Source organism: Durio zibethinus, chromosome 14 (assembly GCF_047325235.1).
Source record: "Durio zibethinus cultivar Kanyao isolate XHJ-2024 chromosome 14, ASM4732523v1, whole genome shotgun sequence".
In the NCBI taxonomy this organism is placed as follows: domain Eukaryota; kingdom Viridiplantae; phylum Streptophyta; class Magnoliopsida; order Malvales; family Malvaceae; genus Durio; species Durio zibethinus.
This window is the reverse complement of record NC_143175.1, coordinates 14,899,620-14,926,146: the sequence shown is the minus strand read 5'-3', so window position 1 is coordinate 14,926,146 and position 26,527 is coordinate 14,899,620. Positions and strand designations below refer to the sequence as shown.

General features: G+C 34.2%; 1 non-coding gene across 1 annotated transcript; it reads right to left on the bottom strand.

Moving 5' to 3' along the window:
- Positions 1 to 24,478: 24,478 nt before the first annotated feature.
- Positions 24,479 to 24,579, bottom strand: LOC149515071 (U6 spliceosomal RNA). The gene has a single exon (XR_016327895.1). It is a non-coding gene; the product is annotated as a U6 spliceosomal RNA (small nuclear RNA).
- Positions 24,580 to 26,527: the final 1,948 nt, after the last annotated feature.

The window sequence follows — 26,527 nt, the reverse complement described above, 5'->3', positions numbered from 1 at the left end:
ATGTGTCATCATTAAAGGTGTTACCAGGAGTATAAGGTAAGGAATGTTAAGTTTACATTATGCAAGGATATTTGAAGTTTTTGATAAATTGAAAGAAGTTCAATATAAAGAATCTTGCCACTTCAGATATCTATTATACATATTGTATTACAAATCTATAGTAAGAGAATATGTTCTTAATCCCAGATATGTGATTGGATATAAGTATTTAGAAATTAAGGATGATATAAGTTTTAACATATCAAAATTATCTTATTCGAATGATTGATTAGAAAGAACAAGTTTTGAGACGGAATTGTTGCCTTTATAAAAATTTAATGAAACAATCATACGACAAGAGAAGTGATTTCAAAAATGGAGGAATAACATATGGATGTAAATCAAGTTTTGAGGACAAAACTTTTTATAAGGAAGGGAGAATGTAATACCCCAGCCCAAATGATAATTGGGCTAGACTAATACCAAAGCCCATCAATTTATTAAGAGATTAATTATAAAAAAAAAGACTGAAGTATTAGACAAAAGAAAGCCTAGCTATCGTGAAATAGAAAGAAAATAAAAGTTCTTCTTTCTCATCTTCCTTAGGGTTAGAGAACATGAAAAATGAAGTTTGAGATTCAAAATTAGAGGCTACAATCAAGTTAATCCCTTAAATAAGAGTATATGCCCTTTTCTTTATTTAAGAAAAAATATTATGTTGATTGCTATTATATGGAGTTAAAGTTTTGAGAGAAAAACCAAAAAAATTATGAAATCTTTCATTAATCTTCATGATCTATTTGGGTAAATTATTGGGCTTTGTTTATTTCATGTTCTTAAGATTTATTGATGATTATTGAATGAAGTTTAAAGGCTAAAAGTGAGGATTTGAATTTTTAAAGATTGAAGGAGAAATTCTATTTTTAGATGAGATACTATGATCTGTAATAGTGAATCAAAATAGAATTCTGCATTAATGGATAGGTTATTGCTATGATCATTATATATTGTTGGAAAACGTGTTGAATTTACTTTCTAATGATACAAATGAAGTTGAATCCAAGTTTTTTATGAAGAGTTGTCTAATTTTTACTTAAGGATATGCATGCTGTAAGGTAGCAGCATCAGGGGTTGAATTGTGAAAATTGTCTTAATTTTTATACAAGGATTTACAGATTAAGCCATATATGTTTGGAAAGCTTATTGAGTTTACTTTCCAACGAAGTAAGTAAAATTGAATTTGGAGTTTCTTGTGAATAAATATGTAATTTTATGAGAATGTATACAGGCTGTCTGGTAGCAGCATATGACGTAAATTGCAAAAATTGCTATAATTAATCTACAAGGAATTACGAGGTGGGCCATAAATGGTTAGAAAGCTTATCAAGTCTAGTTTCTAACGCATTAAAGAGATCTTAATTGTGATTTAGATATATTGAGATATGGTCATGTTAATGAAAAGAGGTCAGGTTACTAGTATTAGTTAGTTGAGTTAACTTTTGTTTAACTTAATTGTTTTTGGTATCATTGGTCTTGAAATGGGTTGATTAATTACTATTTTGTTGAAATTATCTTGAATAGGCTATTAATTATTTTGGGAGAAAAACTAAGTGGTGGAATAAAAAAGAGATAAGTAGAATCTCACACACTTTGCTTATTTTGAACCTATGTATATATGTATGTTTCTAAATAAGTAAATATTTTATTTCATTATTTTTTTGTGGGGACCCGCACTCAACCTACAAGGTATTATTTATTTTGACTCGAAGGTCTCATGGTTTTGTTTTATAAAAGGTGCCTCATAGATTTGGGTTTAGATCTCTATAAATATATATCATTTCTTATTCACACATTCTTCTAATGTGGGATTGGGGGCATTACAATCTCCCTACCTTTAGAGCTTGACATCCTTGTCAAGCCAAGTCTAACTACAGAACCAAGATCACACCAGACCACCATGAAGAACTTAGTGACTCTTATGACCCCACCGTGTAGCACTTAATGACTCTCATAGCCACCGATTAGTGATTGCTTTGATACCATTTGTGGAGACTCGCACCCAACCTACGAGGTATTGTCCGTTTTGACCTGAAGGTCTCACGATTTTATCTCACAAAAAGTGCTTCATAGATTTGGGTTTAGATCTTTACATATATATCATTTTTTATCCACACATTCTTCTAATATGGGATTAGAGGCATTATAATCTCTTCACCTTTAAAGCTTGATATCCCTGTCAAGCTGAGTCTAACCACAGGATTAAGATTACACTAGACTATCATGTAGCACTTAGTGATTCCTACAGCCTCACCATGTAGCACTTAGTTACTCCCACAATTGTTGACTGGTGATTGCTCTGATACCATTTGTAGAGAGCCACACCCAACCTACGAAGTATTGTTTGCTTTGACCCAAAAGTCTCACGATTTTATCCCACAAAAGACACCTTATAGATTTAGGTTTAGATATATATATATCATTTCTTATTCACACATTCTTTTAATATGGGATTGGGGGCGTTACAATCTCTCCACATTTAAAGCTTGACATTTTGTGAAGTCGAGTCCAACCACAAGACGAAGATCACATCAGACCACCGTATAGCACTTAGTGATTCCTACAATTCCATCGTGTAGCATTTAGTGACTCTTACAACTATCGACTAATGATCGTTCTGATACCATTTATGGAGACTCGTACCTAACCTACGAGGTATTCTCCGTTTTGACCCAAAAGTTTCATAGTTTTGTTCCATAAAAGGTGCCTTACATATTTAGGTTTAATCTCTACATACAAAAATTCCTTATCCACACAATCTTCCAATGTGGGATTAGAGGCGTTATATTATCAACCACTCTAAAGTCACTGGTTTCTTTTAACAAATGATCTTGTTTCAAGTTTTTCAAATTTCTGACAACATGAAAACAAAAGCCATGCTCTATGAGGCTCATTTATTAGCCAGCCATGTTTTGTCGATGATGTTGTCCCTGAGCCATTTATCCCATGAAGCGATATTGGTGATAATGGTATGGATGCAATAGTTAAGGGTAGCCTCCAGGTTTTCATAATGTGGCATTTAGTAAACAAGTGTATTATTGTCTCATTTTGATCATTGCACAAAGGGCACTTATTCTAGACATTTGATCCCCTAGCTAAAAGAAAATCACAGGTGTGATGGACTTTTCTTGCACACTTTCATGTAAAGAATTTAAGCTTAGGGGGAGCTTTTTGTTTCCAAATCCAAGTCCACATATCTTTTTCTTTTCCACCACCTTGCATGTCATGGTTGAAGGTAAGTTTATATGCATTGTTCAAATTGAATTCTCTAGAGTTAGAATAATTTCAGCATATAGAGTCATTACCAACATCAAGACAGTTAAAGGGAACATTTTTGATGGCTTGCAGAACTTTCAAGGGGAGATCAATAGCAACAGAGTGTTGGTTGCCAGAATCCACCCTTTGCTTGAATTGTTTAACTATGATGTTTTCATCTTCGCATTTCAAAGGACCAATAACCAAGGCCCTAACCTTACTAAGACCTGTCTAGTTGGCTTCCCAGAAGTTCATGCTAACACCATTATAGATTGTCCATCTAATGCCTTTATCAAGAATGTGATGGCATCCTTTAAAAGCTTTCTAAGTGACAAACATATTCGAGACCTTACCCCTATTATCATTGTTGAGAAGATATTTTTCCTTTAGCACCCTAACCCATAACTCACTTTGGTTATGTAATATCCTCCAACATCATTTGGATAATAATTCTTAGTTTATGGCTCTGCTCAATATAAGATGGAGGCCATTTTCTTCCTTTACTTTAGTCACTTCAGTCCACTTAAGTCTATGAATTTTTTTTTGTTACTTCTTCCTTCCCATAAAAATCTTCTATTGATTTTATCTAATTCAAAGCAAGAAGAAGCAAAAAGGGCCATGCATTGCATGTAGTAAGCTGAGAGAGCTTCTATAGTAGACTCAATCAAAGCCATTCTACTAACGGGGGAATAAGAGACTAACTTTCTAGCCTAAGAGTTTGGAATTAACTATTTCAATGATAAAATCAAAATCTTAAATTCTTATGCTTCTGCTATGCATCGAAAACCAAGATATTTTCCAAGTTCATCAGTACTTCTTATATTCAAAAATTTAGTTATCCAATGCTACCAATCTCTCTTGGTGTTCCTAAAAAAACCAATTTTGAATTTTTCCAAGTTCACCTTATGGCCTAATTCTTCCATGAATCTATCCAAGATCTTGCTAATGGTGATGATAGATTTTTTGTCAGTTTTTAAAAATAAAACAACATCATCAGCAAAGAGTAGGTGCAAGAGACGTAGACCTTTCCTAAAGACCTTAACTGGGAAGCACATTTTAGTCTCGCAAGCATTCAGAAACATAGTGTTAAGGTACTCCATGTATAATATGAATATATATGGGGAGAGAGGATCATTTTATCGAATACCTTTTGAAGGTTGAAAACTTTCCATCCTTTCTCTATTAATGACCATTATGAGATAGAAGGATATGATGCAATTCATGATTAAATGAATCCATTTCGAAAAAAACTTGAATAAGTAGAGAATTTTTTGATTCAAGGCAATCATACACTTTTTTTAGGTTGAATTTGATCACCATTGTCCCATGCTTCCCTTTCTTCCTTTTCATGGAAAGAAAAACTTCTTGAACAATAACCACACTGTCAAAAGCTTATCTCCTTAGAATGAAACTTTCTTAGAGTGGTGATATGAGTTTGTTCAAGAGGGGGTGTAACCTTTGCACCAAAATCTTAAAGACAATTTTGTATGTGGTATTAAGTAAGCTTATAAGGCGATATTGACTAATTAAATAAAGAGACTAGCCCTTTGGAATAAGGGAAATAAGCATGTTATTCATAGCCTCGTGAAGCCTTTCACTCACAAAAACTTATCGAATGGTTTCACAAATTTTACCTTTAACTTTGTCCCAACAATGTTGGAAAAAGCCTAGGTGAAAACCATTTGGACCCAAAGCTTCGAAAGGTTTAAGACTTTATAGAGCCTTACGGATATCTTTATCTTGGAGTGGTAGTTGGAGTTGGTTGATTTCATCTTTATTAAGAGAAACCCATTTAAGGCCTTATAGGTCAATTTTCTGAGATTTCATCACCTTAGAGATTGTGAAAAAGGATGTGATGTGCTCTATAACAATTTTTTTGACCTCAGTGTTGCTCATAATCCATTCTCCATTTGCATTAGTCAATCCTTTAATTTTGTTTCTTTACCTTCAAACAAGTGTTGAAACATGAAAGAATAAAGTTTTCATTTCCCCTTTAATAAGCCATTTTATCCTGGATTTCATAGCCTAGAGGGTTTCTTCTTCTTTAAGGATGACTTGGTACTCACTCATGAGTACTTTTTGAAGGTTTAAAAAAAAGTCATTGGGTCTCTACTCAAGGGCTTTTTTTATCCCTCTTAGTCTAGCTAGAAGTTTTCATTTCTTGTGAAGAACATTATCAAAGGTTTCTCTATTCCATATCTTCAAGTTTTTGGTGAATTGCTTAATGGTTAGGTTAGAGGTAATAAAAGAGAAGGCCACCCATGGTCGAGAGTTATTAGAAATTTTGGGTGATCCAACCATATTTTTTTGAAACCAAAAAGGTTTATCATCAAATGAGGGATTGCAAGCTTTGAAAGACATGAGGATAGGGCAATGATCCGATCTTGTTCTTGGAAAGTGAGATACCATAGCTCTTGGGTATAAAAGATTCCAAGCAGGATTAAGGAGAACATAGTCTACCCACTCTTGAATGAGGTGTTAAACCCCTCTTATGTTTGTCCAAGTAAATTTTGGTCATTAAACCCAAGATCAAAGAGGTTACAATCATTCAGGTAGGCAAGGAATTTTGTTAGTCTATGACTTAAAACTGGGGTGCCCCTTCTTTTATCATCAGAGGATAAAACTTTGTTAAAATCCCCAGCAACTAGCCAAGGCAAATCATGGTTCATGGCCACTACTTTAAGGTTATCCCACAATAATTTCCTTTCCTTTATTCTAGGGCTAGCATGTACAGTAGAAAATAACCAAGACAGGTTAGAAGACTTTACCTTAACTAAAGTATGAATTGGCTAAATGCTCAAAACATGATCAAACATTTGAGTGGTTGCTCAATTCAGGATCAAACATTTTAATTCATACAAATAAGGATCAAACGTTATCAATTTATAACAATGTAGGATTTATTTCAACGATAAAAGGAATATGCATCTTACGCGCTGTTATAACACGTAGAAAACATAAAAAATGATTGATTAGGCAAAATCATGCTGATTTGGATTTTTTTGATGAAAAATGCCTAGAGTAATCACGTCATAAAAATTTATGAAGAGATTATTTAAAGCATTTTTGCTAGAGATGCTTTCAATAGCCCTATTAAAAATTTTTTTTGAAATTATTTAAGACATTTTTGGTGAAAAATGCCTTGAGTAATCACGTCATAAAAAATTATAAGGGGATTATTGAAGGCGTTTTTGATCAAAAATGCCTTTAATAACCTCATTAAATTTTTTTTGGTATTATTCAAAGTGTTTTTAACCAAAAATATCTTGAGTAATCATAGCATAAAATTTTATGAGGGGATTAGTAAAGGTATTTTTGACCAAAAACACTTTCAATAACCCCATTAAAATTTTTTTTTTCGAGATTATTCAAGATGTTTTTGGCGAAAAACGCATTAAGTAATCACATCATAAAATTTTTTTGGGGATTACTCAAGGCGTTTTTGGCCAAAAACGCTTTTAATAATCCCAAAAAAGATAATTTTTAATAGGGTTATTAAAGGTATTTCTGGCTAAAAATGCCTTCAATAATTCCTTCATAAATTTTTATGATGTGATTACTCAAGGCATTTTTCACCAAAAACACATTAAATAATCTTAAAAAAAATTTTAATGGAGTTATTAACGGTATTTTTGGCCAAAAACATCTTCAGTAATCCACTCATAAATTTTTATGATGTGATTACTCAAGGTATTTTTTACCAAAAATGCTTTGAATAATCTCAAAAAAAATTTTTTAATTAGGTTATTAAAGATATTCTAACATAAAATACCTTCAATAATCCTTTTATAAATTTTAATGACTTAATTACTTAAGGCATTTTTCATCAAAAACGCCTTAACTAATCTCTAAAAAAAAATTTTAATAGGGTTATTGAAAGCATTTCTGACCAAAACCAAACACCACTTAAACCATATTTTTACAGCTAATAACATAAAGTAACAGAATTATAACGCCCCTAATCCCACATTGAAAAAATGTGTGAATAAAAAATAATATATATACAGAGATCTAAACCTAAACTTGTGAGGTATCTTTTGTGAGACAAAATCGTGATGTCGAAAAGGTCAGAGTAAACAACACCTCACAAGGGTGTGAATTGTGGCAAGTAGGCTGATTTGAGACGTCAGATGAGTGCATGTCCTGGTCCTGGAGTCGCACAAGCCTGAAGGTTGAATCTTTACCTGTGACAAGTGGTATCAGAGCAGGTCCTGAACTGTTTGACTGACGCCAAATGCTTCGAGAGAGGTAAGCAGGGTGGCCAGCCTCGTGACTAGGATGTCACGAAGTTGGGTAAGGGAAAATGTCACGCTAAGCACTCTGCAAGGATTAAGCAAGGTACTCTAATCCTACATCAAACATAAAAGGGGATCACTGGGGTATAAAAAGATTCACACCACCTTTTCCTTTTGAGGCACCTTTTGTAAGACAAAATCGTAAAGTCAGGGAGGTCAGAATGGATAATATCTCACAGGTTGGGTGCGTATCTTCATAAATAGTATCAGAACGATCACCAATCAGTGGCCATGGGAGTCACTAATTGCTACACAGTAGGGTCGTGAGAGTCACTAAATGCTACACAGTGGTCTGATACAATCTTGGTCCTGTGATTGGACTTGACTTGACAGAGACATCAAGCTTTAAAAATGGAGAGATTGTAATATCTCTAATCTCACATTGGAAGAATGTATGGATAAAAATGATATATATGTAGAGATCTAAATCCAAACTTGTGAGGCACCTTTTGTGAGATAAAATCGTGAGGCCAGATAAAATCCAAACAGTGGTGTGAACTGTGATAGGTAGGCTGATTTGGGATATCGAATAAGTGCATGCTTGGGTCTTAGAGCCATACAAGCCTAGAAGTTGAGTCTCGACTCATGACAAGTGGTATTAGAGCAAACCTTGAATTGTTTGACCTACGTCAAGCACCTAGAAGGAGGTAGGCAGGATGGCCAGCCTCTATGACAAAGGTATCATGAAATTGGGCGAGAAAGAATATCACGCTAAACGTTCCAAGGGGAGTAGACAAGGTACTCCAATCTCACATCGGATATAAAAAGGGTGTCACTAGGGTATAAAAGGGTTCACACTACCTCTTCCTTGTAAAGCACTTTTTATACGATAAAATCGTGAGACCAGAGCAAACAATACCTCATAAGGGTGTGAATCGTGGTAGTTAGGTTAATCTGAGACGCTGGATGAGTGCATGCCCAAATCTTGGAGTCGCACGAGTATGGAGGTTGAGTCTCAGTTCGTGATAAGAATTCACAAGGTGAAACACTCATTGATATAAAAAGAGTTTTAACAAACATTTACAGACCTTCATAACAATCCTAATCCACTATCAAGCATATAAGTTAAGTTTCTAAAATTTTTTTAGGATTGAAAAAAATTACGCAAAACACAAGTATAAAAAAGAATAAGATAAGCCAAATTATTTTTCAGTTGCCATTTCTATCATGTCCACTACCAATAATTTTATTGTTTTTTTCAATTTCAACCTAAAAGAACTAACTTTTCTCATCAATTGCATATTCTTTGTGATAACATCAATTTCACCAATATTTTTCTTCCACTTTAAAACTTCATATTTCAAACTTTAAACATGACTATATAAAAATTTTTCTCTTTTTTTCAACTCGAAAATAATCTCTTTTTCTCTTTCAAAAATTTTAAGATCATGCCATAAATGAAATATACAAGCAGTGCCCTACAATCACACCAAAAAAAATTAATAAATAAATTTCAACAAAAACACCCAAAAAATACTAGTAAATTTATCAACCTACAATCATACAAAAAAAATCAAAAAATAAATACTAGCAAAAACAGCAAAGAAATACCTATAAGAATATCAAAGAAATACCAGTAAATTTATCAGATAATGTGAGCATCTATAAAATCTCTTATCATGATTGCTATTCATCCATAAAGTCCATCTAGCTACCTTCATATTGCAGTAACAAAAAATAAGCTCTCCTTTGAAGTCTCATTCTACAAGGTAATTAGCTGAAATTAACTTATACGTGTTTATATCATAAAACTCTCCTATAAAAATCCTATAGTTTTAATATTTTGTAAAACAAATTCAAAGAAAATCAGAATAATCAATCTTGAATTTATACTAATAGATGAACTAATATTTGAAAAAGACATTGTGTTCAGATATTATTTCAACAAATTTTTTTTTTCAATTTATGATGAAAATGAAAAAAAAAAACGAGGAAAAAACCCTAAACTAAAGTTGTCTCACAGACAAAAACGATAAAAAATAAAGTAAAAAAAAAGAATAAACTTAAAAAACAAGCATAATAAGCTGAAGCTATCATTACACATGGATAAATTAATTTCATGTCATATTTTATTTGACTTTTACACGTGGATAATTTAACGGTGCGTAAGATATACATTTCTTTTATTATTAAAATAAATTTTACATTATTATAAATCAATGCCGTTTGCTCTTTATTTGTACGAATTAAAATATTTAATTTTGAATTAAATAATCACTTAACATTTGCAGCATGAATTTCCAGTTTAGTCTGGCAGATATCATGAACTGTGATAAGATCCAATCTCCACAACATCCAAATGCCTCCTGGATAACGAATGGTCTCCGTATCTTTCCAGGCATCGAAAGGAAGTTGGTCAATGATGAGCATGACATCCTCTCCACGCACACGTGTTTCTGCTATCACCATGATAAGTGGTTGATGGTAGTTTGCCAAATCCTTTGCAATTCTAATGAAGTTTGGGTGACGTGCTCCACGATAATTTCAAAAAATAATAGATATAGGATCACAAGGCTGGTGGGGATTGGGAAACTTCAAGAACAAATTCATGCTCCATTCTTGGTTCGAATCTGGGCCCACCCTCGGTATAACTTGTATCTTGTGATATAGGTTCTCTACTCCTTGTATCACCAAGAAGCTGGCAAAGATTTTGAATTGATGAGTTGCTCTGGTCACTACCAGCTTCATAGCCGCAAGCTGTGTGCTCTTAAAGTGCATTTCCACCATTCTCTTTTGTAGTGGGGCCACTGGAATGTCCACCGTCCATTGTGTCCCTCCTCGAGGGTTTTCCTGGTATGATGGGTTGGGGAGGTTCCAGCATTCTTGGGAGTGGGTTGATGGATGGAGGAAAGCCAAAATAGGTGAGGGGTATACCAGGAGTGGAAAGGTGGTCCATAACTTAACAGCGGGCATATAGGATGTCCTAGTATCTACATTCTCTTGGAGAGATGGATCTGTTGAATCTCTCGTCACGTTGATCTCGCTTAGGGCTTGGCGAAGAGGGTCATTGTTGTATCTTAGATATAACCCAAAGAAGAATTTGAAGAGGTTTATAGGGAGGTTCTGTTGCTTACCTATTAAATTCTCTCTCTCCTTAATCGCTTGTTCAAGCATATCCTCATGCTTTGACTGGCGTTTAAGCCCCTGAATTTTAGACTGTACAGAGGTCGATGATTCCACGAGGTTGACATTATTGAGATTTTGGTTTTCTCGTGTTGTTTCTGGTTTGGAGCAAAATGCCTGTGTGGGTTTCCTTGTATCCCTGGTATTGGTGTCGAGGGCACAAGGTTTAGAAGCCACATGGGACATCTTGTCCAACTGCATTTGTGTTACGCCTAAAGTAATAATCACAACAATACAGAAGCAATAGACAACAATCAATAATCAAATACGCAGGAAAAATAAAGCACACCAAGATTTATGTGAAAAACCCTCCAGTGTAGAGGAAAAAAATCACGGGTCACCAGAAAAATCTTCACTATCAAATAATAGTTATACAAAGTTTTTCTCTAGCTAAAACTAGAGCTAATCAACAACTAGAGAAACAATTGAAGAAATTTCACCAAATAAGTGACTCAACAAATACACCCTGGATTTGTTCCTAGAGAGCTTCAAACCCGATCTTCATCGTTCAGAATGTAGAACTCTGAGTCATAAACCTCCTGACAAGGTTCTAACTCAATTGGACCACGGATCGACTTCCGTTTAACCAATTTTTCCTTCTCATTTTTCTCTCTCTACTTTTCCTAGCCTTTCTTCTTTCTCTGTTTGATTTTTGACACACACCAAAAATAACCCCATCTCTTTTTTATTAAGTAGTTAGGGCTCTGTGTAAAATAAAAGATCAAGGCCCATGGCCTTTACTTGATCCAAAACCACTTACATGGGACTGGACCCTATTTTCCTAACAATCTCCCCCTTCAACCCCATTAGGAGGAGATTCATCACCAAAGAACTCATTCCGACCAAGTTACTGCAAAGCACAAACTTTTCCCTGGAAAGTTTAACAAAATCATAAGTACCATTCTTTCGCAATGACTCCATCTCTTCTTTCATTACTTTTAACCAGTGCTCTCTATCCGGAGTAACCTGCATATCTTGAAAGCTTTCTGGCTCTCCTTCACTTGTAACTAAAATAAAATCTAAACTTGGATACCTAGTAGATGGCCTGCGCTCTCTAGTAGATCTCTTGGGCTGAGACTTTACATCACTTGATGCCGAAGGTAGCTCTCCCTGCTCAACACTCTCAGGTAGAGAAGATTGCTCCCCCTGCTCAAAACTAATAGCATCTGGCTCATCACCAACTGTAGCTGGCTCATTCATATCCTCAAGTTCTGTTTCTTGCTCATTTTCACCATCTGTGGCTCTTTCCTGTGAAATCCCTGTCGGTGTTGAAACATCACACTCAACAGTAACTTGTGTAGTCTTTTCATTTTTCTCAAAGTCTGTTATAGTTTCTTTTTCATGAAAGACCACATCCCTGCTTCTGACTGTCTTTCTCTTTACTAGATCCCATACCCTGTAACCAAATTCTTCATCACCATATCCTACAAACACACATTGTGTGGCTTTACTGTCAAGCTTTGATATCTGCTCTTTCGGTACGTGCATGAATGCTTTACACCCAAAAACTTTCAAACGAGAGTATGAAGCATCTTTTTCTGTCTACACTCTTTCTGGAATGTCAAAGCCCAAAGGAACTGATGGTGACCTGTTAAGTAAATAACAAGCTGTGTTGACTGCTTCACCCCAGAATGACTTTGATAATTTTGCCATCCTCAACATACATCTGACTTTTTCTATAATGGTGCGATTCATTCTTTCAGTTATACCATTATGCTGCGATGTTCCAGGTTCTGTCCTCTCATGCCTGATCCCATGCTTTGAGCAATACTCTTCAAAGCCTTTAGATGTGTATTCTTCACCATTATCAGTTCGAATACACTTCAATGGTAACCTTGTCATCTTTTGAACCATGGCATGAAATTTTTAAAAATACTGTAGTACCTGACTTTTGTATTTCAACATATACACCTAAGTCTTACGTGAAGCATCATCAATAAAAGTAATAAAATATCTGCTACCACCTAATGACTCAACCTCAATGGGACCACATACGTCAGAATAAATTAATTCCAATCTATTTTCTTTTCTCTGAAAACTTTTACGAAAAGAAACTCTATGATGCTTACCAAATAAACAATAATCACATGAATCGAGAGACATACCTTTGGTCAAGGGAATGAGAGACTGTCTTGCCAAAACCTGTAACCCTTTTTTACTCATGTGTGCCAGCCTCCTGTGCCACAAGTTTGCTGAAACATCATTTTCAACGGTATTTACCTGATTACCGTTCAATTGCATCCATGTCTTATACATTGTACAGCATAGTTTTCCCCTTGCAACTACCATAGATCTTTTGAGAAGCTTCCATTGTCCATTCTTTTGTCAGCTTTCATATCCCTCCTTATCAAGGACATTAATAGCAAGCAAGTTCATTCTCATATCTTAAATGTGTCTGACATCCCTCAAAGTCAACATGCAACCTGTACTAGTTTATACAATAATATCACCAATCCCAACAATCTACGACACACTCTTGTTTTCCATCTTGGTACAACCAAAGTCTCCTACTTTGTAAGTTGTAAACAACTCTCTCTTAGGAACACAATGATATGTCGCTCCTGTGTCAACTATCCACTCAATGCTGGGATCACTAACATGATTGCAATCACTATGTGTACAAATCAAAGTAATTGAATCACTATCTGAATTCACTGCTGCAACATTGCTATCATCTGAACTCTTACCTTTCTCATCTTTTTGCTCTTGCTTTAAGATTTTACAGTTTCGTTTTATATGACCCGCCTTACCACAATGGAAACACTTCACTTTATCTCTAGACTTGGATCTATGTTTAGACTTATCACGACCTTTTGAGTTCTGACATCTGTCGATGTTTCTACCCCTATTCTCTGTGACTAGAGCTTGATTCCCAGGGTCTACATCTTTTCGCCTTGCTTCTTCATTAAGCATACTGTCTTTTACCATCTCCAATGTCACTTTATAATCAGGAGCTGAATTAAGAACAGTCACAACTAGAGTATTCCAGCTGTCTGGTAATGAACCCAAAAGAAATAATGCCTTCATTTCATCATCCATCTTAAGCTCCATAGTAGTCATCCACTTAAATATATTTTAAAAATCACTCAAGTGCTCTGTAATAGATCGTCCATCCTTGTACTGTAAAGTTACAATCTTTTTAACAATCATAACTTTATTCATACATGTTTTTCTCTCATACAATGCTGTCAATTTTTTTCAAACAATGTGAGCATCTGACTTCTGCGCTACATGATGGAACACGCTGATATCAACCCATTTTTTGATTGTAGCCAGCGTCTTTCTATCTAGCTTCTTCCAGCTTTCATATTTCATATCTGCTGGTTTAGCCGAATCACCTAATACTGGCTCATACAAATCTTTACAGTATAGATGATCCTCCATCATAGGCTTTCAAATTGAATAATTCAATGCTGTCAATTTTATCATGAAACCTATATCACCCTCTATGATCTCAAACAGAATTTACTTCTATCCTGGATTGCTTCTGTATCGATGTCTCAAAATAACCCTCGCTCTGATATCACTTGTTGCACCTGAAGCAATAATCACAATAATACAGAAGTAATAGACAACAATCAATAATCAAATACGCAAGAAAAATAAAGCACACCAAGATTTACGTGGAAAACCCTCCAGTGTAGAGGAAAAAAATCACGGGCCACCAGAAAAATCTTCACTATCAAATAATAGTTATACAAAGTTTTTCTCTAGCTAAAACTAGAGCTAATTAACAACTAGAGAAACAATTGGAGAAATCTCACCAAATAAGTGACTCAACAAATACATCTTGGATTTGTTCCTAGAGAGCTTCAAACCTGATCTTCACCGTTCAGAATGTAGAACTCTGAATCATAAACCTCCTGACAAGGTTCTAACTCAATCGGATCACGAATCGACTTCCGTTTAACCAACTCTCCCTTCTCTTTTTTTTCTCTCTGTTTTTTCTGATTTTTTTTTTTCTGCTTGATTTTCGACACACACCAAAAATAACTTCACCTCTTTTTTATTAACTAGGACTTTGTGTAAAATAAAAGATAAAAGCCCATGACCTTTATTTAGTCTAAAATCACTTACATGAGATTGAATCTTATTTTCCTAACAATTCGTTCTTACATGGGACTGCCACTATTCACGTAAAGGGCATTGGTGCTCATTGGGCCATTCTCGAATTTACTGCCGGTTACTACTTCTTTGGTAGTTATCTTGGGACTGGATGTCTCATTTTTCTTTTCAATAGGTGTACTTTTTTTTGCAGTTCTCCTTCTTTTTCTCTGCAATTAAAATTTTTTTCTCCTGCCATCCAAGATTTGATTTAGGCTGGTACATGGGCTTTTTACGTTTTTATTTTTCACTTGTCTTGTCATAAGGACTTTCCGTGATTCCTCGTATCTGAGCCATTTGTAATTTGTCACCTGTCTCAGTTTTTTCCCCAGGTTGTTTCCCTTTTCTATTTTAGACTGACTGAGGCTTTGCTGCGTGGGCTGTTGACTATTGGTAATTTTTGGCTTCTGTTTTGTCTTTTTTCTTTGGACCAACATCTATGGTCCGTATGCCTCTTGATCTTCTTCTTTCTTCTTCATATTAGGGCTCGGTCTAGTAGCTTCTTCAACCCTGATGGCATGTCCGGTCAAAAATCTTTTTTATGTCCAATTTTTCTACATCCGAAAAACATCATGCCTATCTCCTTATAAATAATGACTCATTTTCTTCCCTCAACGATCACAAATTTCCTTAAAGGTTCGTCCAAGTTGACCTGAACACAAAGTCTTACAAATTTTCCTCTTTCCCCAATGTGGGTGTGGCTGTCAACCCTTAAGAGGGTACCAATATGTTTACCTATTTTAGTCAAGATTCCAAAATCATAGTATTCTATGAATAGCTCAGGAAGTTTCGCCCAAACTGCCATGGAAGAGAAAGATGCTTCTAAAGCTCTAAAGTCTGGTCACCATTTTTTGATAGCTAAGAAATGAGCTCCCACAAACCATGGCCCCCCTTAGATGACATAATCATAATCATCCAAGTTTTGAAATTTAATTAAAAAATAATCACAACCTAGATCAATGGCGTAGAATTTACCTTGCGTCTTCCAAATTTAGTTTAGCTTGAAGACAAGATATGGATATCCCACATTCCTACCGAAGACCTTAACAATAAGCTTTTTGGCCCATTTCATCCTGGTTCCATTCCTCTCTTTCGTGCCGAGTGTGATGTTTGTTACATCTGTTTTCGCACTATTCACCTATTCAAGGAAATCCTCCTCCGACTTGGTTTTTATGTTTTCATCCTTTGGTTCCACACTGCAATGATCCAAGCCTCCATAATCAGCTCCTAGGAGAGAGTCGGGATATGAAACCATCTTTTTTTGGATGCCATTAATATAACTTTCCCCGTTGTTTTGAACTTTCTTAGAATGGGACTCTTTAATTTTCTTCGTGCTACATTGCAGAGCATCTTCTTATTCGCAAGAGAGCTGGTTTTTCACTGAAAGAGTTTTGCATCACTTTTATCTCCTATCCTCTGAATAAATGATTCGAAACCTCTGTCATGTTCATATACTGTGATAGATTGTGCTGTGAATATACATCCTTTTCATTTGGATTATTCCTTGAGTAAGACTTGAGTTAGGCTATAGCATGTATATGATTCAAACGTCTTGAAAAGATCCATTGTTTTCGGATTGATATAAGACATTTTTATGGTCAACTTTAGATAAAGCTTTTTACTAAAAAAAAGAATATCATGGCATACCCAATGGCCGATACCACATATTTTTGTGTGAGAAATAATTGCTACACATAGAAATTGATCATGCCTTGGAATGGGATATGATCTCCATTTTTTTTATCTATAATTCAGCTACTTCTACAAAAATTCAGCATCAGTTATCAACAGATCTGCCTCCATTAGATACTACCATATAATTTGCCAGTATACCCTTTAAAATCCTAAAAGCTTTATAGGAAAGGGATTCGTTCATCTAACCTTTGAATCCTCCCAAGTTCTCTATAGTTCAGATTACAAAGTCGCCCCGTTTGGTTGGGTTCATCAGATACCATTTCCAAACCCAAGCATGGATGCCTTCATTGGCTCACCTCCCAAGAAGGTACAGCAGCATAACTCAAGTAAATTTGGACTGTAAATTTTTCTCCTCAGTCTAGCTCAACCAGCTGTGAAATTTTGTAAAAACTTTTTACATTGAACTCAATATCAACATGATGCAATTCTAAAAAAAAAAAGGCTTGGTTGTATTGCAACTCTCTCGAGAAGGAGAAGAAGAACTGCATCAAAGCACCAAGAAGATCAAGGAGTCACATCCTGCTCGCAGTAATGCTCTCACGTCTGATTCAAAGATGACAATACGTAGGAAAATCATTTCTTAAAAAGATTCTCTCCTTGAAGCGTCATATGGCACGTATGAACAATACTTTTTCGACCAAGAAAAGGAAAGCATGGAAACAGATACGGAAGAGGAACTCCAGGATCAGCCACTCTGACTATATTAACATTATGCTTAACACAAAAGAGGAGAAAACAAGAATCAAGAGTAGATGGGCCAAGACACTGATAGTTAAAGGTGTTCGAAAGAAATGTTAGTTACCAGTACCTGGTGTTTAAATTAATCCAGATATGGAAGACACAAGGTAAATTTTTTGCTATTGATCATGGTAGTGATTACTTTAAATTCCAGAATCCTAAAGATTATGATTATGTGATCAAAAAGGGCCCCTGGTTTATGGGTGGAGATTTTCTGGCTATCTGAAATTGGACTCCTAAACTTCAGAGCTGTAAAAGCATCTATCTCATCAGTAGCAGTTAAACTCCCCAAATTACCCATAGAATCATAGAATACTATGCTACTGAAATCTTCACTAGAATAGGAAAGAGCATAGGTTGTCTACTTAGAGTGGATAGCCATATTCTCTCCGAAGAAAGAGGCAAGTTAGCACGGCTATATATTCGAGCTAATCTGGACAAGCCATTGAAGAGATCTATTTCTGTTGAAGGGAAAACAACAGTCCATATTTATGAAGGGATCGGTATGTTGTGCTTCCAGTGTGGGAAAATCGGGCATAAGAAAGAATATTGTCCTGAGAATTTAAATATCCATTCCATACAAACCTAGGAAGGGAGTACAGAGATCAAGAAACCAAAGGAACCAATCAACATGGAGGAAAAAAAGATTGAGCAAGGGGATTATGGCCCATGGATGTTGGTCCAAAGGGGACGGAACAGACAAAAGTTGAAGCCAACGCCTATGGCCAGGGTAGGGTCGATAGCTGTAAAGCTCAGTTTCACAAGAAAGGGAGATATCAAGAATGAGACAAAACAAGTCTTTCCTTCCAAATGAAAGAATCGCCGTCACAAAATCAAAAAGATATATAAGGAATCAAAGAAAAGGTTATTGTCAAGAAACCTGAGTGAAAAACAAAGGGGAAAACTTCCATTGGCTAACACAAAACGTAAAAAAGATAATGACGTGTCTTGAAAAGGAGAAGTAAACAAGGTAAATGCTAAACAAGCTAGAAACAACGAGGGATTTAAGGCAAAAACATAATAACAATACTAGTGGAATAAATACACTCCAAGAAGCAATGTTTCTTTTTGAATGCAAGTTAGCAGCCCTAAGCATGCAACCATGCAGACTGAAAAGACAAGACCCCAAGTAAGTTTTTCAAATTGTTTACAAGGAAAAGAGGACAAGTATATGGTGAACATTCATCAACTGCATAAAACACCAAATCTTCCAATACCAAAATAAGGTAACTTACAGTGGCCTCCTCATGGAATCAACACTAGCTCTAAAAACCAAAGTTCAGGGCACTCAATGCCAGCCAACACATGAGAATCTGCAAGAACAGGCATTTGAGAAGGGAAAGGATACAGCAAGCAAATCGCAGAGCTTCTCCACAAACTTCATCAACTTCTCCTTTGGCCTATCTAGGTGTAAACCAGGATCCTCTACGACAAGCTCTAAGTGAGATAAACGAAAGGGAAGATTCTGCAGATCAATTTCCCCAAAGGAGAGAGGTTATCCACAAGATGTACGAAGCAAGGAAGACCATATTGACACCATCTACTAGACTCTGGAGCAACCTACCCCGACTAATCTGTTCGCCTCCTGTTTTGCCATTTCTTCATCAAAGCTCACACTTCTCTGAGACACCAAGTCACTTGAACAGGTAGCATGAGCGAAACTTCGAGATGTTTCCTTAACAGATAGAAACGGTCCTAGTCTCCTCCTCGGCAGAAAGAATGTTGGAAGTCCACATGAGGTTTACGCAAGTGTCAGTGTTGAAACTGCTAGTGGACAGAGCGGCACAATCAAGATAAATACCAGCTCCCTAGTGATCCAAGGATTGGAGACTCTCTTGCATAAAGTGGAATTTTACCGCGAATGAATCAGGAAGAAGCGATGGAATGGAACATAAAATTGTTCATGAAATACCCCAAACCTCTTACCTTCCTAGTTTTGAAGAAAAACCATTTCGTTTTCAATGCATGTGGATAGACATATGGACTTCCACCAGGCTATGGCTAACCAATGGGCTCCAAATCACCTTCCACTTAACCAGACTATCGATGATTTCATCAAGTATCTCAAAGCCCGTAATAAAGTGACCTTCGGCAACATCTACCACAAGAAATGTAAAATTATTACTAGATTGAAGGGCATTGAAGAAGCCCTTGATAACAGACCAAATGATTTCTCACTTAATCTTCCAAGAACCTTGATGGGAGACTATCAAGGAAATACTTCAACGCGAGGAGCTTTATAGAAGATATAGAAATAAAATCGGTGGCTTGTATGATGTCAATGGAGTTTGGATCACTGATCGTGAAGGAGTGAAAGCAATGATCATGAAGGAGAGAAAGCAATAATCATGATATTGCTTTCCACGTCCAACGTGAATGACGTCAGGAACCAAGAGCCAATTCACCTTAAGTGGGCCATGTTGACATCCATAAGGTGATTTTTGCGGACCAACTCCAAGCAACGGTTTTTGATGTTGATATTCATAAGGCCTTAGAGTCTCGTAAACCATTTAAGACCTTGAGCCTTGATAGTCTTCCTCCTTTCTTCTTTCAACAGTGTTGGTCCAATGTAAAATAAAAAATATGTGAGACCATTGTCAAAACGTTTAACACTGGAAAACTATAAAAAGGTATGAATGAAATGTTGATCACCTTAATTCCGAAAAACCAAGCACCCACCTCCACATACCACTTCCGTCCCATCAGCTTTTTCAATACCACTATATAAAATTGTGACTAGAATAATGGTCCAGAGGTTGCAACCCTTGTTGAACAAATTTATATCACCCCTGCAAGGGAGCTTCATATCAGGAAGACAAGCAGTTGTAAGTGTCATCATTGTCCAAAAAGTCCTCCATTTGATGAAGAAGAAAAAAGGTCAACATGGGATCATGACTTTGAAGGTTGATATTGAAAAAGTCTATGATTGACTTGAATGGGGTTTTATAAGAAAGATCCTCATGTTCTTCAAATTTCTAGCATCATGGGTTAACTTGATTATGAACTGTATTATCATTTCAAGTTTAACAATAGCGGCTAATGGAGGTAAGCTTGAAAGTTCCATCCTTCGAGAAGCATTCGCCAAGGTGATCCATCATAGCCATACATTTTCATTTTATGTATGGAGTATCTCAACCTTACCATCAAGGAGGCTTTATGATAAGAAATAATGGTGCCTAATCCGCGTTTCAAGGAGAGGTCCATAGTTATCCCACCTCTTTTTTGCGAATGACGTAATACTGTTCTATAGAATGGATAAGAAATCCACTGCCACAATAAAAAAGGTGCTGGAGGAATTCATGTGTGAATCTAGACAAAGAATAAACCTGGATAACTTAAGAATTCTTTTCTCAAAAAAACCAAGGACGAACAAAGGGATTGGATTACAAGTTGTCTAAACATTAAAGCAATGAAAGAGTTTGGAAAATATTTGGGGTTCCCCATGCATAACAAAAGAGTGAGAAAAAAAGACATGAGTTCATCGTAGAGAAGGTTAAATCTAGGCTAGTACGTTGGAAAGCAAATTTACTTTCCCCTACCGACAACATGGTTCTTATCCGGTCAAGTATAACAGCGATCCCGACATATTTCATGCAATGCAGAGCGCTTCCAATGTCTATGTGCACTACTCTTGACAAAATCAGCCAAAAATTCCTCAGGATTATTAGGATGAAGTCACCAAATCTAAGGATAAAGGAGGTTTGGGATTGAGGAAGAGTAAGCCTCGCAACCACGCTCTCATCACCAAACTCTATTGGAGAGTGATTCACAATCAGAATGATCTCTGGGTCCGAGTCCTCAGCCACAAGTACCTTCAAAAAACAAATGTTGACTAAGTCCTACATATCTATTGTTCAAAGATCCATGAAAAGCTACCGGTATCTTTTAGAAAAAAGAATATGGTGGATTATATAGGATGGAACAAAAATAAACTTTTAGAATGATAACTAGATAGGTAAAGGCTGTATTAGGTCCTTGGTTGAAAGCCCTTTCAAAATGAAGAAACTTCTCTCACGATGAATCAATTTAAAGATTGATTGGGAAACCATAGGACAAGCTTCTTTATCTATCGCCCTTCTTGTGGACCTCACACAGTGTATCACAAGTATTCCCTTCACCTGCCTGGATAATGGGAATGATTTCATATACTGGAATTTCTCCAACTTATGAGAGTTTACTTTGAGCAGTGCTTATCAGCTTGCTACCAACGCCAATTTCCAAATCAGCAGGGACGAAAAAGAACAGTGGACATGGATTTGGAAACAAAGGTAACTCCTAAACTGCAGTTTTTCATTTGGGAATGCATTCGCAAAATTCTTCAAACAACATGCCTCCTTAGAAATAGAGGTATGACTGTCCCAATAGAGTGTCCATTTTGCCAAAAGTAGGAAGAAACAATTCAAATTCTGTTTGCTGAATGTCCTATTATGAGCCTGGTGGGAGCGTAGAAACTATGTAGCTTACACTAGGTTCAGCACCAGCATAAAATGGGAAGATTTGATTAAATTCAATGTAACCATAAATACCTAGTTGTCAGTGCCTAGAATTCCATACAGAATGGTCACCGTATGATTGGCACAAGCTCAACATTGATAGGTCTTCTTTAGGTAATCCAAGCAAAGCAGGGGCAGTAACTATTCTGAAATATCATAAGGGACGACGGGCGTTGGGTTCATCCAAACACATTCCTAGAGCTACAATTGTTGGAGCCAAACTATGGGCCCCTAGAGGCGATCTTAACTTGGCCATTCAAGCAGGGATAAGGAACTTGGCTAGAGAAGTGGATGCGACTGCTGTGATTAACTTGATAAAAAAACCCAAAGATAAATTACAACCATGTTAACACTCTTATTAAAGATTACAAGACTATGTTGAAGAACTTTCAGTAGACAACGATCCAACATATTTCCTGTGAGGCAAATAGATGCGTTGATGCTCTTACTAAACGAGACAGTGAAGGGAACATCTATGTCCCTCTACAGTTAGCTGATTATTTTTTCTTAATGTGTTTAATGTTATTTCGAATTTCCTTTTATCTTTGTTTGTAGCCGAGACTACTAGGACAATGTTGTACCGAACCATGATTTCTTTTTATGAATGATCCTTTCCAAACCAAATATATATATATATATATATATTAACATGATGTAATATAATTATACTTGTTTTTTCTTTCTCTATGTTTTTTTTCCCAGATAAATCATGATTCATGGGATTGTAATTTACAATCAGGGAAACATCTAATCAAATATGGATAGATATGGAAAGTTGAAAAAATAGCTCATTAAGATCACTGTTTGCAACAGGAAAAATATGACATACTACAAGACAATCATATCTTGTAGAGGAAAAAAAAAACTTAATTTATAAGCTGTAACTAAGGGACAACATATGCTGTAATGCATATCATATATCTATAATCTATGTCAACAACACATATTTTCTAAGGGAAACAAAATAATGGATTCCAACATGGCTTAATTACTTTAGTTTCTTGTTAAAGTGATTGTTCAAAAGAAGTAGAGAAAACTTGCCTTCTCAATATGAAAAATTGTCTTGATGCTTTCTCTGATGCCGGTTAAAGAACAGCATCCTCTCTTCAGGTGATTAAGAATCCATGCCTGGGTGAGCAAAAATACATTGCAGATCCAACTACTACAAAAAAGAATGCTATTAAAGAATATAGTGCATAAATTATCCGTAATCTGAGAACTGAAGACTCAATCATGTCTTCAATAGGATTGAAGTGAAAGTTTTACTTGGTTACAAAAAGTGAACTGATAGAGTCTGTTAATGGCTTACTGCACCAAAAATAAGCACAGCTTGCACCCAAGAGGGAGAAAAGCTCCGTTTTGAAGCAATTTTTCAGAGTATGTAAACATAAGACTCGCCATCGATGATCTAATAGATTTAGTTTCCATTTAAAGAAGCTGCAGCATCTTAGTCTGAATCATCATTTGCTCCAAATTAATTACTAGCAACATAAGTTTTCAACCATGCTAGCAAATATAAGCTATTAAACACTATTTACAAAAATTCAACTCAAGAACCAAGACCATATATACAAAGAATAAAAGAAAGAGTACATGGTTAGAAAGATATGTCATTTCCCATGTTACAATTAATCCAGTTTCTAGCACGAAAACTTTAATGGTCAAAGAAAATGCGAGGTTTTAGACCCAGCAGCAACTACACCAGTTGCAAAAGAATAGATTATGTATTATGGATCAACCATAACCTTTAATATTGAAGCAAAACAAAAATTTTATGCATAATAAACAGATTGACTAACCTCGAATCATTACAAAACATCAACCATTCCAGACCAAACTAAATTTAAAGTAGCATGAGCTAGTTTATCAGTTAATATTCAGCAATACCTGATTTTCTCGCAATATCTGAAGCTAAATTCTTGAAGTTTAATCTGTAATAAGCTCCCATAGTAACCCAGAACAAAAAAAAAAAAAGTTTAATCTTTATTTCTAATTCAATAAAAAGAAAGGAATTTTAGCAAATTCTAGGACCTGAAGTATTAGAAAGTATTGAACACATAAAATGCAAAGAAAACAGGGTAAAGATGGAAACAGAACAGGTAAAATGGCCAAAAAAGAGGCAGAAAAATTAAGGGAAAAAATAGAAAAGGATGTCAAAGACATCTATTCTTAAAACAAAATGATCGGTGTCTTTATGTCATTATTTATCTATTCCTATAGATTTTCTAGATTAATAGATTTTCAAGATTATAATTATCTATATACTACTAAACAAATTTCATAAGAACTAAATAGAGATGGGAAAATAACATAAAATGCTTCTATTCTAGAAAAAAAAAAATGAATATAACCTTTTTTTTATTTATATTCCATACACTATCCAGAAAAAAAGAAGAGTTTGTATTTAATTTATTGGTACCTTTTTTTTTATATCTCCATTCAAATCTAGAATAGATTAAGATCTATTATGATATATAAATTAAATTGATGAAATAAAAAAAAACGTAAAAAAGAGTCTTCCTTTTTTCATCTCTGCCTATTTTTTTTGTCGTCCTACATTAAAAAAAAATTTAATCTTTATTTCTAATTCAATAAAAACAAAGGAATTTTAGCAAATTCTAGGACCTGAAGTATTAGAAGTATTGAACACATAAAATGCAAAGAAAACAGGGTAAAGATGGAAACAGAACAGGTAAAATGGCCAAAAAAGAGGCAGAAAAATTAAGGGAAAAAATAGAAAATATTGTGGATCTTTTTTTGATTTGTGCATGTCAACCCTATGTAGGAGCATGCTAATCCTTTTTCTAGCGTTTCAATTTTATCAATGTCCTAGACGACATTTTTCCCCTTTTTTTGATATATGAAAATTTTTAGTGTTCAGTTCCTAAGCTATGTGGGAAATTTGGCTGGTTATCACCCAGAACCCGATCTAGTTTACCTCATCCTAACTAAGTCCCACTAGTGATCGAATACCATGGGCGTGTGGACCCTTGCTTTTCTAGAGTCTCAACATTTAACCTTGTAAATAGGTCTGATACATCAAGTCCAAAATTTTCAATTTTTAAATTAAATTATGGAGTATTGAATTTTAATTGTTAAAATTAAAAATTTATTACTTTTTTAATGGACCTACTCTTGGGATATCAAAATTCTTAACCGCATGTGCTTACGGATTATCTCGATGTAAGGTCTAGCAATGAAAACAAAATGCAAAAAGGTCATAATAATTATTTTATGACAAAATAAAAGGTTATAACAATTTAAAATAAAAAATTATTCATATAATCTTAACTGTTTGAATTGGTCTGACAAATAGATTTATTTTTTAAATTTTTTAGTTATTAATTTCATAATATTATTAAATTAGTATTATTTTATTACGAATAAGCTTATATAAATAGAAATAATTATTTTATTATAAAAAAAGATTGTAATAATTTAAAATAGATAATTATTCAAATAGTCATAACTATTTAAATTGATTTGATAAACAGATTTATTTTTAAATCTTTTATTAATTCTTGAAATATTAGTAAATTAATATTTTTTTATTTCAAATAAGCTTGTATGTTGAAAAATAATTATTTTATGACAAATTAAAAAGTAATAACAATTTAAAATAAATAATTATTCAAATGGCCATAATTATTTGAAGTTATTCAGTAAACTGATTTATTTTTTAAATCTCTTACATATTAACTTTCGAAATAATAATAAAGTAGTATTGTTTTCTTTTGGATAAGCTTTTGTGAGCTAAAACAATTATTTTATGACTAAACAAAATATCAAAATGATTTGAAATAAATAATTGTTTTAATAGTCTTAACTATTTTAACTGGTTCGGTAAACCTATTTATTTTTTAAATTTATTACTTATTAATTTTAGAGTATTATTAGTTTAGCAATATTTTACTCTGAATAAGTTTGTATGAATAAAAACAATTATTTTATAACAAAACAAAAATCATAATAATTTAAGATAGATAATTGTTCAAATAGTCATAACAATTTGAATTGGTCTAATAAACAGAGTTAGTTTTTAAATCTCATATTAAATTTTGAAATATTAATACATTAATATTTTTTTATTCTGAATAATTTTGTATCAATAGAAAAATTGTTTTACGACAAAATAAAATGTCATAATGATTTGAAATAGATAATAATTTAAATGGACATAACTTTTGAAACTTGTTCAATAAACAGACTAAATTTTTAAGTTTTCAACTCATTAATTTTATTATATTAATAAATTAGTATTATTTTATTTTGAATAAACTTGTATGAGTAGAAACAATTATTTTATGACAAAATAAAAGTTTATAATGATTTGAAATAAATAACTGTTCATAAATCATAACTAGTTGAACTTGCTCGGTAAACAAATTTATTTTTTAAATGTTTTACTTATTAACTTTTAATAAATTAATATTATTTTATTACGAATAAGATTGTATGAATAGAAACAATTGGTTTATGATAAAACAGAAAAGTCATAATGATTTGAAATAGATAATTGTTCAAATAGTTATAACTATTTGAACGAGTTAAGAAAATAGATTTATTTTTAAAATTTTTACTTATTAATTTTTGGAATATTAATAAATTTATATTATTTTATTCAAAATAAACTTGTATAAACAGAACCAATTTTTTTAAGATAAAACAAAAGGTCATAATGTTTTGAAATAGATAAGTATTTAGATAGTCATAACTATTTGAATATTTTCAATAAATAGATTCTTTTTTTAATTCTTTTACTCATTAATTTTTTAAATATTAATAAAT